This window comes from Bubalus bubalis, chromosome 1 (assembly GCF_019923935.1).
Source record: "Bubalus bubalis isolate 160015118507 breed Murrah chromosome 1, NDDB_SH_1, whole genome shotgun sequence".
Taxonomy (NCBI): Eukaryota; Metazoa; Chordata; class Mammalia; order Artiodactyla; family Bovidae; genus Bubalus; species Bubalus bubalis.
Genome location: NC_059157.1, coordinates 174,316,463 through 174,331,272, shown reverse-complemented (window position 1 = coordinate 174,331,272; position 14,810 = coordinate 174,316,463). Strand labels below are relative to the sequence as shown.

Below are 14,810 nucleotides of genomic sequence, written 5' to 3'. Positions count from 1 at the left end.
ACCACCACCACTGCTCACCATCAACACTGTTTATTAAGCATCTACTACAATCTGGGGGTTTGCTGTGCAATTTTTGGACATTATCTCCCTGACTTCACACTCCAGTCTTTTGAGAAAGACATGATAACCTCCCCTCCTTTACTCAGTGACTGAAAACAACATACATTTTATTATCTCCTAGTTCTGGAAGTCAAAAGTCCAAAAGGGGTCTCACATGAGTAAAATCAAGGTGTTGGCAGGATTGCAGTCCTTTATGGAGGCTCCAAGGGAGAATCTGGTTTTTTTTTTTTTTTGGCCATGCCACATAGCATGCAAGAACTTATTTCCCAGACTGGGGTTTTAAACCCATGCTCCCTGCAATGGAAGTGCAGAGTCTTAATCATTGGAAGGGAAGTCCCAAACAAGGGAGGTTTTAAAAAAAATTTTGTTTGTTTGTTTATTTTTGGCTGCACTGGGTCTTCGTATCTAAGTGAAGGCCTTCTCTAGTTTCAGTGAGCAGGAGCTGCTCTTTGTTGGGGTGTACGGGCTTCTCACTGTGGTGGCTTCTCCTGTTGCAGAGCATGGGCTCTAGGCACAAGGGCTTCAGTAGTTGCAGCTCACAGACTCACAAGCTTGGGCTCAGGAGTTGCAGCCCATGGGCTTCATTGCTCTATGGCATGTGGAATCTTCCAGGAACAGGGATTGAACCCATGTCTCCTGCATTAGCAGGAGAATTCTTAACCACCGGATCACCAGGAAAATCTGAGAATCCATTCCTCGCCTTTTCCAGCTTCCAGAGGCCACTGTATTCCTTACCTCATGGCCCTTCTGTCTTCCCAGCCAGCGAAGGCCAGCTGAGTCTTCCTCACACTGCATCACTCTAACTGCCTCTCCTGCCTTGCTGTTTCATTTATAAAAACTCTTATGATTACATGGTGCCCATTTGGATGATCCCAGATAAATTTAGGGTCAGCTGATTAGCAACATTAATTTTGTCTACAACTTAATTCCCTCCTGCCATGTAACCAAGCCTAATCACAGGTTTCAAACCCAACCACAGGGATTGGAATGTGGACACTTTGGGGGGCCATTATTCTGTCCTCCACAACAGGTGAGGGAGACTGAAACTCCAAGAGGTAATGGGGCTTACTCAAGGTTATGCAGCTATTAAGTGGTACCAGATTCAGCTCCTGCTAATTCACTGTGTGACCTTGGGCAAGTCATGTAACCCCTCTGACTTCATTTCCCCACCTACAAAATGAAAAAGGCTACCTAAATGCTCTCTAATATTTCTTATAGCAGCCAGTCTGTGACTGTCTGAAGATCTCAACCTTCCCCCAGCAAGATATGTGGGGAAGTCCAGGACTCCGTGAAACTCTTACCCGCTCTGTCCACACTAACCGAGGCTCTAGTACCGATCACCAGAAGGAGACAGCGTAGACTCCTTCTTTCCTCTGGCCTGAATTTTCCAAGCCTTTTGTCCTGGGAACCATGGAGATTTGGACTTAAAAGAGCGCCTGACTGCCTTACCCTCAGGCCCCTTTTAGCACACCCCACAAATCTTAAGTCAAATATGATGTGTTTCCCCCGTCCCAATCTCTAGCTTAGAGGAGAGTAAGGATTAAGGTTTCTTTACACAATGAAAAGAAAATGAGAGTGAGAAAATCAGACAATAAACATACAGAGATGTGCAGGCCTTTTTGTAGAGAATTCCCAAACCAAGTCAGAAAAAAACTGCTCTTATTTTTTATACTGCATTTCTTTTAAAAAGCACTTTTTATTACCAAAAAACAACAACAAAAAAATCAAATATATGCAAAAATAGAGACATCAGTACAATGGGTTTTTTTTTTTTCTAACTCCTAGGCCTACCACCAGCAATTCAGGTGCTCCTCACAGTCTGAAATTTGAAATTTGAATCCCCACCTGCAATGGGCCACTTTATGTGTGGGTCTTGCATCTCTTTGTTTTGGAAACTGCTCTGCTACCACTCATACAATTCCGGAAGGTCATGCAATCAAGATGGCCAGAAAACTTTAAGTACAGGACAAATCAGAGCCCCTTTTCAACATGAACACTGAAGTCAGGCGCGGGAAACTCCATAAGAAGCTGGAGCTGCCATTGCCGCTATCTTAGCGGGCGACGCCAGCACAGTGGCAGGAGCTGCTGGAAGGTAAGAGAAGGTGCAATTTCCAGTCCCACGGAGCACCTGGACCCAGCTGTACCTGACACACTGAAACTTTTTTTTATTCTAATAATCATATTTCTAGTTTTGCTTGACTTAGTTGGAGTGAAGTTTCTTTCCTTGTAACAGATAAGGATCTTAAACACTCTCAGAAAACAACAGCTAGCACAACTGACAATTTTTCTCACGGGGGCTCGAGACTGGCCTCCTTAATTTAACAAAAACAATTGATATTCCTTAGGGAATATATTTCTCAGCAGAGAAAGAGTGAAACTACGTGATTTAAGGATACTTCCTCAAGCAGGAATTTTCTTTTCCTGGATGTTAATCAGGACAGCAACTCATTAACGATATCTTACGACTACACCTTCCCCCAGCAACCCTGCTGGTGCTGTTTTTGGACAAGACAAGCTGTCAGAGAGTGGTCCTTGGCTGAACTGGGATACAGCACAAAACCTAGGCTTTGAACCCAAGCCTCCTGGGGAATACTCATGAAGCCAGGCAGGACAGGGTGGGACCAGGATCCAGTCTCAGCGACAGATGGAGAGAGGACCCACGTAGGCCTCAAGTGGTAACGGCCTTTAAGAGACATGGCTCCAAATGAAATTAGAGAAGGTGGACCACAGGCCACCCAGAAACCTATACTCAGTCACCTTACCCTGCTCTTCCTTCTTCCCTGCTCCTTGGCACAGGCCTCCTCCGCACGGTGTGGACACAGAGCTCCCCGTGCCAGGCAGTGTGGGGATGAGCGGCAACGGCTACAGTTCATGACCCAGAGGATCCACGGTCCAGTGAGAGGAGGCAGGTAAGTGCAGGATGGAAGGAGCCACAAGGTAGTGGCTGTCTATGGAGAGGCAGGGGTGTGGGATATGGGATGAGAAAGACCATTTTCATTGTGTATATTTATATTTACTTTTTTCTTAACTTTCCAATCATGTAAATATGTCATCTATTCCAAAAATTTTTTTACATAAAAGGTAAAGCTTCTGCAGCATTTAGGGTAGTTCTCGAAGGGATAGACACGTTTGGAGACTGTAGCTGGGTTCATTTCCAACACAGTCACGACGTGACACTGACATGCCTGCTACCTCTGTTCTGTCCTCTGCAGCTGGGTAGGTGGATAAATACAGAAGAAATGATGCCCTGAGCCTTCTGAGGGTGTGTTATGAGAGGTGATGGAGCTTCTGCCTCGTCCTCGTGGGATGCCTGTTCTCAGAACCCAGCTTTCCTGCAGGTAGGAACCAGGTCCCAGCTTCCAGGCCCCCAGTGAGAGGGCCACTGAGATAGCTCCGGCCCCAGCCACCAACTAACTGCCCCTGGATGAGACCCCTAAGGTGAGACTTGCTTCACTGAACCCAGTCAACCCCCAGAATTGTAGAGACCATAAGCAAATACTTGTTTTCTTTTCAGTCCTTGAGTTTTGAGGAGCAGTCCTTGGTTTGTGCCTTTGTCTTACACTTGATTTTCCAAGATGGAAGCTTTCTGACACGCTTAGAACAGTTTATCTATAATCCCAAGGAGGGAGCAGAAACCACCCCTGGGGCAAGTATTTAGTTGGCCCTGTGAAAGTAAGAATAGTCTAAACAAATGAAACATATGACTGTGGATGCTCTTGGGGGCCACAAGAGGCACCCTTTGGCAGGCTGCTGGGTACCAAGGTCTGGGCTCCAGAGAGGAGCTGTAATGGAGCTGAGCATGCAGAGGGTGTTCAGGTAAGTGAAGTCATTTAGTCATGTCTGACTCTTTGTGACCCCATGGACTGTAGCCTACCAGGCTTCTCCATCCATGGGATTTTCCAGGATACTGGAAGTGGGTACTGGAGTGGGTTGCCATTTCCTTCTCCAGGGGATCTTCCCAACCCAGGGATCAAATCCAGGTCTCAAACCCAGGTTTCTCATGTTGCAGGCAGACGCTTTACCTTCTGAGCCACCAGGGAATACTGTTCAGGTAAAGGTGGTCGTTAAAAACCAGGGGTGAAGATGAAGTCATCCATGTGGAGTCTAAGGGAAGTCAAGAGAGGAGGCCTGGGGATGCCCCCACTGAAAACATCAGTGGAGGAAAGGGAACAGGTAGAAGTCAAAGAATCATCATCAGGGAAGAAGGAGGAAAATGCACGAAAGAAAAGTTCAAGAGGTGGGCCCGGCCAGAGGTGTTGACTGTTGCACCGAAGACAGACTGAGAAAGTTTTGGAAGATTTCGCAACACAGAGGTCACTTGTGACCTCTCTAGAGGAGAGCTCTTCCTGAAGGGGGAGGGGGGGGAAAGAAAGGAAAATCTCACCAACGTTCATCATCAACACATTCCCATCAACACAAAGCACTGCAACTAAACTTGATGAGACCAAATATCAAATAATTTGGGGCTCCTTGCTTTATCTTCTGAGCAACATGAGAGGGGAAAACGGAAGAAAGAGAAAAATAAAAATGCATACAATAAAAGGAAAAAAGGAGACAAACATTAACACAATGGATGACTTCCATCTGCACAACAATGAGGTGGCTGAAAAAGTACAAGTTAAGGGAACCAACCGCCTCTGGAATTCTTCTTATTTTGGTAGAGAGACTGTGAAAGATTCCTTTGTTGATCATTCACAGCAATGGCACAATGAAAAGGTGGGCCATGGCACGGGGAGCCCATAGGCCTCATCTAGGGAGCCAGTCCCAGTGAGCTGGAGTGGCTGCAGGGAGCACTTTGAGGAAAAGGATGCAGATTCGGGTATCAGGGAATGAGGTCGGTTGTGTACCCAGGACATGGGAATAGGGTGCAAGCACCAAGCATTCACCATCTCAGTGTTTACGGAATGTGTATCAAAACCATACCTTAAAGGGAAATGGCCTCATTTCTCTAAAACACCAGGCTCTTGAATCCTTATGCAAATACCAAAATGCCCATAACTCAAAGCATATGAGATTTAGCTACTAAATCCTATTGAGCTTGCTACATGAACAATTTTAAATCATCTCTTGGAGAAAGACCTTCATTTGTAGTGACAAATATGCCAATAGACAATAATAATAAATACATGGAAATATTTCTAGAATCTTCAATATGTGCCCAAATTTCTGCCATTATTCCTCCTCCGTGCATAGGAAAAAAAAAAAAAAAAAAAAAACAGGCATATAAAATGGAATGGGAGTTAAACTATAGAGTGAATTAAGTTGAAATGTCAGCACAGCCGTAGTGTGTGCCTCAATTGTTAACAGATATTTTGATGAAGAGCTTACTAAATCTTTAATTGGAGATGGAGTGTTTCTATATAGAGGCAATGACTACAAAACATTTATCACAGTGTCTAAAGCCATAACTACAGAAATTCTCTCCCATCCTCTGGTATTAGTGTCAGTGAATACTGGTGAATCCAGTATTAATATTAAAACATGACACTGGAAATATAATTTAATTATGAGTTGATACAAATGAGGTTCAATGTTTTCTCCCAATGATTTTTTTCTTTTAGCATCATCCTAGTGTACTTGAGAAATAACAGGAAAAACATCTAGCTACAGCAGAAGAGGGGGAACATTACCACAATAAAGATAAATCTTATTATATACCTTTATTAAAGTGTTGGGTCTCAAAGTGCATGGCTGCAGAATACTTATGTTCTGTGACAAATCAAATATTGGAAGTCTAGCCCAATGTACAGGGGAAAATATAGTAGTAGTATTCTTAAAGTTTTCATTGTATGATTTTTCATAAACTTTGAGGGTTGGTTATCCTTAATATAGTCTTCAATTTAGTATAAGTAGGTGTCTGATTCAGCACAGAACTATGGATTTGGTTTTTATTTTTGGCCACATGGTGTGGCATGTGGGATTTAAGTTCCCCAACCAGGGAATTGAACCTTCGCTCCTGGCATTGGAAGGCAGATTCTTAACCACTGGACCACCAGGGAAGTTCCATGGATTTGGTTATTTTCAGTTTAGTGCACTGATCATTCTCATGGTGTTTAGGGAAGAATATCCAGCAGACACTGTCCGAGCTGTGCCCTGAACTCTCAGGACTCATCATTTAGCAAGCCAGCATCTTCTGTGTGTCCGCGTCGACATCCCTTTGGCCTGGTGCTTCACCTGGTGTTTGAGGCTGCTGGAAGACCCAGAGAAATCACTCCCCATAAGGAGCAATGTTCAACCAATGATGGATCACAGTGAGGTATATACGCAGGCAGCTGCCAATCCCCAGGAGAGGTTAATGCTGGGAGGGGTGCTCTATACTGGCTGCTAGAGATGCCTAGTAGGTTTACACTCCAGTGGTTCACGCTGGTGACCTGCTCGATGTGCGCTTCTCTGGCCCATTCCTCTACTTCCTTATGTCCCTTCTTTATTTGGGAATCTCCTCCCAAATAAGCCATGCAGACTCAAAGCTTTGTCTCAAGTAAGGACACATGTCATGATTTCCCAGTGTATGGCCTGTTGAGTTCAAGAACTGCTGCTAGCACTAAGCAGCAGAGGATGCAGGGACAGGGCTGACGCACGGAGACTTGACGTCAAGAATGTAAAATCCAGGCCCCGAGGTACAGGATACCAAGACCTGAGCAGGACAAGAAGCCAGAGTGATGTGGGTTACCAGTTATGGTGGTAACTAACCTAGGGAGTGAGCATGTGTGTGTGTGTGTGTGTGTGTGTGTGTGTGTATGTGAGTGAATGTGTGTGTGTGTGAGTGTGTGTGTGTGTATGAGTAAACGTGTGTGTGTGTGAGTGTGTGTGTGTGTTGTGGACAGAATTTGTTGAAACTTTACCAATGAGGCCTCCAAAGGTTGCAAACCTAAACTGCCCATCCCCACCCACCACTGGGGACTAGGTGGGGAATAGGGAAGAGAAATAATGACAGAAGGGTGTGAAGCTGCAGAGCAGGGAGGGGCAGTAGCTTCCTCTAACTTAAAACAACCCAGAAAAATCTGTCTGCATGGCCAGAGTTAGCACATCTCTGGGCCACTCGGCCAGTGGACCCAGAGGATGTGCCTCGACCAGAGACACGGAGGCGGGGAGCCAAACCTGGCCTTAGAAATTGTTGAGTGAAAGATTTAATCAGGATAAGGCCACGAAGGCAGTGAACTTCAAATGGCAATTAGCATAAAGATCATTGTTTAATTTGGCTTGTTTTAGAATTTAAAAATGTTAGAGGAGTAATAACAAAATAGAAAGTTTAAAATATGAGAAAAAGTTATCCATTGTTCCACTGTTCAACTGCAAGTCTTGTCCCCTTCAAGGCATCCCTTACAGATTATTTTTTAAAAATATTTATTTGGCTGCACTAAGACTTACTTGTGGCATTCCCTGACCAGAGACTGAACCTGGGGCCCCTGCATTGGGAGTGCAGTCTTAGCCCCTGCACCACCAGGGGCGTCCCTAGACTATTTTCTTGAGTACATCTTTCATATAACAGTGTTCTGTTCACTGAACAGGTAATGACTTCCCTCATTACTAATCTTCCTATTTTTAAATATTCCACCAGCCTGGTCTCTGAAACTTGACTACCCTCTTATAACTGCAGAGTAAGTCACTTCTAAGTTTTCACCATTATAAATAATGATACATCTTTATATAGTGGCATTTTCCATTTTTCACTTATTTTCTTAAGACAGAATTCCAGAAGCCAAAGGGTAGCAATTCGGTGACATGTGAAACAGGCAGCCCCTCTACTTTTATCATCTACAGTCCTTGGATTAGTCATAAAATATAAGCTGGGCAACACTGGCATCCCTTATCTCACACAAAAAAATATTAACACAAGATGGACCAATGCTATCATAAAAGTTTCAAAGGAAGGCCAGATGGGAGAAATAAAAAACAGAGCAGTCTTTGAAACTAAGTATAGGGTTCGAGTAATAAACACCAATTTCTGATCTTTAAAATGAACATTTGAAAGTCAGCAATGATTTCAAGTTAGACTCCTACACACTAATTCATGTAACAGGCATTCTGTTTTAATGATCACCTGCTCATAGAGAAACTTCTGGCCTTTCGAAGCTTGCTCTTTCCCTGGCCTGGTGGGATTCCCTGACTGACTGACATTCATCCTCTCCCATATGCCACTGACTGAGCCCAAATTTGGCTTAGTTTGCATCACTTGTCTTCATCATTCGTTCCCCCCAATTGCCAACCCTTTTCAGCAAGCAGACTGGCTGACAGCAGAGCAGCTGGTGCTGGTGGTTAAGGGGCAATTAGGCTGATCCTGTTGGTCAGTCATGCTCCACACTCCTCTCTTCCCAGTGCTGTGACTGGGTGGGAAGGATCGGAACCAAGGTGCTTACCCCTTACATGTCTGCCTTGAATATGTTAATTCTGCCAGTCGGTTCCCATGCTCCTACCTGGGCTGTGTCCTGCCTTGACAGTTCATTTTTATAACAGGAAGCAAGGAGGGGGCAGTTTGCTGATGGAAGGGGGACAGCAGGAAGGAAGGTAGGCTCTAATTTAAAACCATCTTAGGGGCTCTAAAAAGTTCCGGGATGACTGATGGGCATGTTTACTCCTTAGAACCCTTTTCATAAATACCTACCACTTAACATGCACTTCCGAGAGGCATAAATACCGCCACTGTGTGTCAGCCTTATGGAAGGCAGATTTCCAGTCACTTCTCTTCTCTGTGGCTCAGAGCCACGCGATTACAATCCTATTAGAGCTGTACCCTGAGAATACAGCAGTCAACCCCAACCCACCAAGACTGGTGCTCAATTTCTGCACTGCGATGCAGCTTCCCTTCCCTTGCTTCGAGGAAGACGGCCGCTCATCTCTCGTAATAAGGTCCACCTCTGAGACAGGTGGGGATCGAAGATGTATTTTGCCATCAGCACTGGCCAAACAAACAAAGTAACTCTCTAATAACATTCAGTCGTGGAGAGGGAACATTCCCTGGGACTGTTTGGATCATGTCTTATTTAACGCTGGACTTCTAGTATGATTTTCTCCTGGTTCTCAGAGGGACTGACTGGGGCGGCAGGGCTCTGCAGGAGCAGGTCGCTGCCAGCTCATCCACCCACCCACCCACCCTCTGCTGCATGCAGACAGGTGCCCCTCCCGACCTGGACAAGAGCAGTCAGCTGTGTCCTTCCCCCTCAAATCATAGGTCTCTAGACGCAACGTCATAAAATCTGTGCTGGAACCTCAGCCTGGTGCCTAGAGGTATCAAAGAGGGAGGGAAAAACAGGCTCTCAGTGGCCCCTATGGCTCTGAAGGGATGGGGCTTCAGTGCCCACTGTGCTTGGTCTGCCATGAGGCAAGCTGGACGTCCATTAGCTGCCACCACCCAGTATAAGAGGTGTGATTCTGAGAACTAGCGCACCCAGCAAGACAACATCCAAGGCAGGGCTCTGTAACTATAAAGGGTTAAGTCAGCAGTTAGCACCAGGGGCCGATTTCCTGGAAGACAATTTTTCCATGGACTGGGGGGTGGGGTGGTTTCAGGATGATTCAGGCGCATTTTATTTATTATATGCTGCTGCTGATCTGACAGGAGGTGGAGCTCAGGCAGTAATGCGAGCGACAGGAGCAGCTGTAAATATAGATGAAGCTTCCCCTGCCTGTCGCTCACCTCCTGCTGTGCAGCCCGGTTCCTAACAGGCCAGCCACTGCTCAGTCCTGCTCTGCAGCATGGGCCAGTACCAGTCCGTGGCCTGGGGGCCCTGGGGTTTAAGTAAACTGGAGCGCTAGCATTATTCTCCCATTTTGAAGCCAAAGCTCAATGATTTTTAAAGTACACATTCTTATAAGATTACCCTGGTCACATAAAATATATTATTTGCCAGCATTTATAGAAAAATACTCTACTATCCAATAGTCTTCAAAGATATATAAATGAGTATAAGCCCCCAGTTAACATTTATGGGTCTCTTCTATGTATATTGATACATTTCTATATCTATCCCACCTTTATGCTTCTCCTGGCATGCCAGGCTTCTCGTTCAAGGCAGTAAATTCAGTTTAAAATTTGACAATATATGTGTGGTCATGTGCTCAACACTGTCTTTATCAATAATCTGTCTCATGATGTCTTTGGGCTGCGTGAGGGTGGAGGCTGTGTCACTTCGTCTCAGCATTCTAATCCCCAGGACGCTGCCTGAAGAATGAATAGAAGTGGAGGGGAGGCGGGGAGGAGAGAGGACAATGAGCAAGATAGGTGCTGGGTACCAGGGATGCTCAGTCCAGTAGCTGTGGAAGTGCTCACAGCCCACAGAGTAGCTGGAGAGGCAATACCCGTCAGAGATGCCCACTGGGGCCATGGGAATGCAGGGTCGATTCAGAAAGGCTTCCTTAAGCAGGTTGTGCTCCTGCACGTGCTGCAGGGGTTCTGGCTTTCAGAGAAGTTCTGGCCAGAGGCAGGGGCAGCAGGGAGGCACAGAGATGCAGATCAGACCTTTACCCAGCAGGAGGTCAGACCCAGAGATGGGACTTCTGGATGGGAAGGGCAGACAGCCCTGACTTCTAGAAGACACTGCCACCTTCATCCAAGGCATTTTCATCCCCAAACCCATCACTGGGAACCTGAGATTCCCCTGGAGCTGACTTCCCCAGATTCACACTGACCACAGAATGCCTTTCTATTCCTCGTTCCAAGATTGGTGCTGCGGATCTATGAGTACGTGAGTGAGACAGTGATGAAGGGATCATCAGTCCACTGTGGTTTGTTAAATACACCATGCAGAACTGCATGTCTAAAACAGTGGGGCAGGAGTTGCCATCCGGAGGCCTGCCCTGCAAAATGGGATCTGTCTGTCTATCAGGGAACTATGATAAACGAGCAAAGACAGACACTGGTCAGGACGAGCCACTTTATTTAAAAGCTTCGACAGCCCAAAGTGGTCTAACATAGATGCATGGAAGATTTATCTTGATGATAAAATACCTGAACTTGAAAGGCACATAAATTATCATTTTGCAATTCTTTTTCCTTTTAAGATTTCACATAGTCAAGTGCTTTAAGTAATGAATGAAATGCACATAAAGCTGTCTAGTTAGTGTCTGCCCAGACTGCACAGAGCCTCTGCTTCCAGACGGGACTGAGCTCAGAATCAATGCCACCCGTCTGTGTCTGTGGCCTTCTGTTTGCCTTCACAGTGGAGATCACTGGGAGAATTATCAAGATAATATTACCTGCAGTTATCAAGATAATAATAATAACTGCAGCTATTATTGACTGACTACTTCTGATACCTCGTGCTGCATGATGAGGATGTGTGCAGGTGTGTGTGTGTGTGGATCCTCCCAACCCAGGGATCAAACCCATGTCTCTTGCATCTCCTGGGAAGCCTGTGCGCTGAGGACAGCAAGCCACATACTTACATATAAGCATTACTGAATGTCCTGTGAATAAGGGACAATAAGTCCCATGTTACAGATACAAAAGTGCACTTTAAAGAGCTTCTGGGATGCGTGTGAGATCACACCAGCGATTTCATTGGACTCCAAAGCTGCAGTGTTCACCACTAAGTTGCAACATACATGAAAACGGCCCTTAGCTATCTCTCCCTATCTTCATAGTCCTTTCTTTTAACAGCACACTTAAACACACTGGGAAATTTGCCTTGCAGGTTTAGGTTTCTTCATTCATTCATTCATTATGCGCCCAGTACTCTGCTAGGTACAGGGCTTACAGAATTGGATTCCACAGCTTCTGGACCAACCAGTCTCAGGCAATTACCATATCCATAGGAGGGCAGGGGCCAGCAAGGAGCAGGGGCAGCCCCTCACCGGGGACCCAAATCCAGCTGTAGGCTAGAGACAACCCAAACAAGACAATATTAGGTCTCTTTCAAGTGTACTACCCCACCCCCACCCCCACCCCCATGCTTTTGCTCTTTTCTTTGGCTTGAGTCTTCTGACAGCCTGGCTGCTCAAAAGGCCCTTTATCACACAGAACACCCCTTTCTGCTGCCAGGGCTGATGCCTTCCGGTAAAACCACTGCAATAGATAACCCAACTTCTCCACTAATCACCCCTCACAGTTCCTCAGAACCAACCTCCCATCTCGTTTTATCAATTTTTACCCAGAATAAAGAATAACAATTGCAATGGCAGCAGTAACTTCTACATGTCAGACTCTGATCTATGTATTTTATGTACATTAAATCCCCATAATAATGCTCTGAAGTAAGCACTATTACTACCGCTCTTTTAGTTTATTTAGGGGAAGAGGGAGGGAGGTTACATTTCTTCGGAGCCAACTAGATATCAAACGCTGTCTTCAGCTCCCACAATCAGATAATAAGTGGCCTGCCCAGGGTCAGACACAGAACTAGGCAGTAACAATCTGAACCCAGGTCTGTGACTGCCTAACCCAGGACTCCCATTTTGCTCTCCACAATGACACCCCACTCCAGTACTCTTGCCTGGAAAATCCCATGGACGGAGGAGCCTGGTAGGCTGCAGTCCATGGGGTCGCTAGGAGTCAGACACAACTGAGCGACTTCACTTTCTCTTTTCACTTTCATGCACTGGAGAAGGAAATGGCAACCCACTCCAGTGTTCTTGCCTGGAGAATCCCAGGGACGGGGGAGCCTGGTGGGCTGCCGTCTCTGGGGTCACACAGAGTCAGACACGACTGAAGCAACTTAGCAGCAGCAACAGCAACCCAGCACTCCCCTTTTGCTCTCCACAAGTGGTATTGCTACAGTCTGTGAGGGGAAACATAGTGGCTGCCCAAAGCCTGCCCTCTCCTCCCCCTTCCCCCAGCAACCTTCTGCTGTTGTTTTTTTAAATCTCTATTCACCATGCCAGACTTCTCTCTCAACTGTGTTCGCCACTCTCTGGGCTTCCTGGCCTGTTTTCATGGGGCAAATCCTCAGTCTACACCAAAAGTATAAACAAAGCCAAAGAAGGAATTGGCATCATCCAAGACAATAAAATATACCAAGCAGCCAGCAGTCAGGTGTCTTCTGAAGCCCTCAACGCGTTCCTAAATCCCTGGGGGTCCAGCAAGGGACCAGCAGGGTTGCTGTCTCATGAAGGGGTAATGCCACCAATGAAAATAGTAAAGTCAACGCTCAGCTGAGGAGTATGAGCCTTGTGTTCTCAGGGGGCTCGCAGAGCTGGCAGCGGCAACCGAGGCTTTCTGGGAAATGCATACCTGGCCCTGGTTGGGAGCAGAAGGGCTTTCCCTGGCAAGGCCAGAGGGTCAGGCTCTGCTCCCAGAGCACCACGCTCACCAGGCTGGGACTGTCAGTATACTTCACCTGACCCACCCAACGTGGGCTCCAGGAGGGCAGGACCAGTGCGGAGTGGGCACCAGTTAAATAGTGAGTGACTAAAGCGGTCATCATTTCAGAGAAGACGCTGTTTGAGAGATCCTACTCAGACAAGGAAACAGGACTGCAGGAGAGGGGAAGTGAGTTTGCCTGAAAGCAGTACACTGCGTTCAGCCCAGATCAATGCCCTGCCCAATCTAAACATCTTCACCTTTACCTCACTTGCTGCACGTTTGAATACCACTAAATTACTTACATGCAATGTCTCAATCGCTAATGGGGAGGAACAGTCCCATTTTACAGAGGAGGAAGTTAAGGAACTTGCTTTTCTTCCAGCTCTCAGTGGGCCAGGCCCCCAGACCTTCCTTTTCTCAAAGAAGCCACAGTCCCTCCCAATAAGTGTGCTTGCTCTGTGGTTCTCCGCTTTGGAACCCTTACATTCATACTGAAGAGTGAGCTCCCGGTATTCTTTATAGATAGGGACCACCGGCTACCTACTCTCCCAGCACTCTGCACGTACTGTCATCATCGATCTTTCACAGTTTCAACTTTTACACTAGCGTGTGGCGATTATCTATTTGCTGTGGGTCTCTCCCACCAGACTGCAAACTCCACGGGGGCGGGCACCACGTTCGTTGGCCCACACTATACCGCCAGCACGGAGCGCAACGGCATGCAGTGTTGGGGGAAACCTTATTTGTATTTGTTGAGTGCACGAGTGCTGAAGGTAGGCTCGGGTTTGAGCCACAGGGCCGCTGGGGTTAGGTTGATAATGCTGTGGCTAGAATGGGCGGCGCCAGAGGTAGAGAGGAGGCGCTTTAGTGTCCACCCGAGCCGGATGGGCTACCGGGCGCCGCGCCCCGCCTCCACCTGTCGCTCCGGCGCCGGCCAGGTGTCGGCGGCCGCCAGCCGGGGTAAACGGGGGCTGAACAGGCCCGGCGATGGCTGCGCTTACCTGCGCGTTGCGGGGCTCCGCAGAGGCACTCGGCGAGCCTCCGGGGACTCCAGGGAACTAGGGGCCCGGAGGCGCCGAACCGGGGCTCCTCGCCCGCGAACAGCCCTGCACCGAAGGCCCGGCGAGGACCGCGCCAGACCTGCGCACGAAATGTCCTTTCCGCGGGGGGTGGCGGGGTCAGCCCGGGACCTGCCCGCCCCGCCCCCGCGCTGGGGGTAAGAGGGAGGGTCTAAGGAGAACTTGACCTTGCGCTACTCCGGCTCTCCGAGGTGGGCGGAGTCAGAGAGAAACCGCCGGCGCCCTGCTTCCTCACTGGGGGCGGGCCCTAAAGGAGACCGGATTCCCATGCCCCGCCCCCTCCCTAGAAACCACGCTCACTCGCCCCACTCTCCCACCCCTGCCCCCATTCACTATCTGTTATTGTGTGTGCGTTTGCATTTTATTTTTGTTTTGCATTCCGTTTTATTTCTTATTTTTATTTTTTACTTTCTTTTTTAAAGATCAAAATTTTA

At 47.3% G+C, this 14,810-nt stretch overlaps 1 pseudogene; it reads right to left on the bottom strand.

Annotated features, from left to right (window-relative positions):
• The window catches only part of LOC102401361, a 170,823-nt pseudogene extending 156,298 nt beyond the window's left edge, over positions 1 to 14,525 (bottom strand).
• Between the last annotated feature and the right edge of the window lie 285 nt (positions 14,526 to 14,810).